This window comes from Echinops telfairi, unplaced genomic scaffold (assembly GCF_000313985.2).
Source record: "Echinops telfairi isolate 266 unplaced genomic scaffold, ASM31398v2 ScPeMD7_140;HRSCAF=443, whole genome shotgun sequence".
In the NCBI taxonomy this organism is placed as follows: Eukaryota; Metazoa; Chordata; class Mammalia; order Afrosoricida; family Tenrecidae; genus Echinops; species Echinops telfairi.
The window spans coordinates 82,223-84,730 of record NW_022104038.1 but is presented as its reverse complement, the minus strand read 5'-3'; positions in this window follow the sequence as shown (position 1 = coordinate 84,730).

The following is a 2,508-nucleotide window of genomic DNA, read 5'->3' as shown; positions in this document are numbered from 1 at the left end:
ATGCGCTGTTACGCAAAAACCGCGATAGAGTGAAGCCGCGGAAGTCGAAGCGCGAAGTGGCGAGGGTTCACTGTACATTCCTAGTCCATGGGCAGTGGGGATTCACTAGGGACTAGCAAGTGAGGTTTTGAGTAGACACTTTATGTTGGTTAAATGTGTTTAAATGTCTAGCTTGAAGGACTTCAAGTACTAAGATATAATGGGAGCTTTTCATTCTTAAAAAAATCAGCAGGAAGGGAAAGTGGCTAAACAATCTCTGGTCCACTCATACTATAGAGTTTTATACATCAATAAAAAATAACTCTCTTGACCACTGCAAAACATGGACAAAACTAGAGAACCTTATGCTTAGCAAACACAGTCAGTCTTACAGACATTAAGATTTAATACCACCATTGTTATAAAGAAAACAAACAAAAGAAATATGGTTTATACACCAATAGACAAAATTGATTACGAGGAGGAGGCCAGGTACTGGGGTGGGAACAGGGAGAGGACAAGGAAGGGAGAGACTAAATATGGAGGACTTAGCACAGAAAACAATAAAAAGAAAATACGGTTTGCCTCATGAAAAACAAAATAAAAAACACCCACCAGATTCCTTATCCCCCTCCCATCTAAATATTTGTCTGTGTGACTGAAAAAGGAGAAGTAAAACTGAAGTGGACTTGAAGTCTTTAGTGACTTGCAAACATAAAAAAGGAAAAACGAAAGAAAGGGGCTAAAGGTGTAAGTGAAATGTTAGCCCATTTGTTTGATTGTTTTTGCTTAGAATAAAATGAACAAAGACGAGAATTTTAACCTTGTTTCTTCTTCTCCTCCTTTTAGATCTTTGCCCTAAAACAAACTACAGATGAATAGATCCAGGTAAAGGAAGAGAAGCCTCTGCAGGGGAAGGAGTGGAGGGGCAAGATTCTTCTAGCTGCTGTTGCCCCAAATTGGAAACAACCCAAAGCCCATCATCAATAGAATAAATAGATAGTGGGTTCTCATACAAAGCAATAATAAAATTAATTATAACTGCACAGAAATTGCAAGAATTTCACAAGCAGAATACTGATGTGATGTCAGCTCTAAAGATGTCAGATACCACATGATTCTGTTTATATATAGTTCAAGACAGGGAAAACAAATATCTATCTGGTTTTAGTAGCCAAGAAGGCGTTTTACTACTGAGAGTGGTTATTAGTAAGGAAGGCCAGGAGCAGGGCTGATGAGTTCAGTGAGTCTGGTTCTCCACCTGCTGTTATTCGATGCTTGTCAAGTTGGTTCTGCTAGAGCTACCTGACATACAACAGAATGAAACACCCCCGGTTCTGTCACATCCTCTCAATTGTCCTTATGTTTGGACCTATTGTTGCAGCCACCATGATATCCAGGTTGTCGAGGGTCTTCCTCTATTTTATTGAGCATGATGGCAACATTTCATGTCACATACTTTGGGCATATTATCAGGAGAGACCAATCCCTGGAGCGGGAGCGTTTTGTGTTTTTCAGTTACACCACATCAATAAAGCAGTTTTGACATCCTCAAGGGATTAAAATCGTGTTCAAGTTAAGTTTGGGGAATGAAATAAAGTCTAAAAGGGCAAGATCTCTGTGAAATCATGAGGTGTGAACGGGATCAGGCAACAGACATCAGAAGACTCAAACAAAAACCATATTGTTGAGAAGGGTGGGTGGTGGAGAAGAGACCCCAAACCCATCTGTAGATAATGGGACATCCCCTCACAGAAGGGTCACAAGGAAGGGATGAACCAACCAGGTCACAGAATAGCTCTGATGAAACACGCAATATTCCTCTGGTTCCTTGAGGCTTCCCCCCACCACCACCACCACTATCATGACCCCAGTATACCTTTCACTTCACACGAGATAGGGGTGTGTACACAGGTACAGAAGAGAGCTTATGATAAACATAATCCAGGTCAGATAAACCCCTCAGGGCCAGAAATGGGAGTAGCAATACCGGGAAAGTGGGCAGAGGAGGAAGGGGGAATCAATTGCAATAATTGACACATAACCACATGCCCCCCTAGGGGGAGGAACAACAGAAACCGTGGGGGGAAGACAGCGGTCAGTGTAAGATGTGAAAGTAATAATACTTTATAATTTATCAAGTGGTTACAAGGGTGGGAGGAAAATGGGGACTGATACCAAGGGCTCAAATACAAAGTAAATGTTTAGAAAATAATAATGGCAACATATGCACAAATATCCTTGATACAATTGATGTATGGATTGTTATAAGAGCTGCAAGAGCCCCTAATAAAATGATCTGGTGAGGAGAGTGTGGGAGGCCAGGTAGGGCATGATCAAGGGTAATGTAACCAAGAGGAATTGCTAAAACCCAGGTGGGGACTGAGCATGAAAGTGGGCCAGGAGGAAAGTCAAAGGAAATAGAGGAAGAGTTGGGAGGCAAAGGGCATTTATAGAGGTCTACATAAAGGCATGCATATATGCAAATATATTTATATATGAGGATGGGGAAATAGATCTATGTGCATA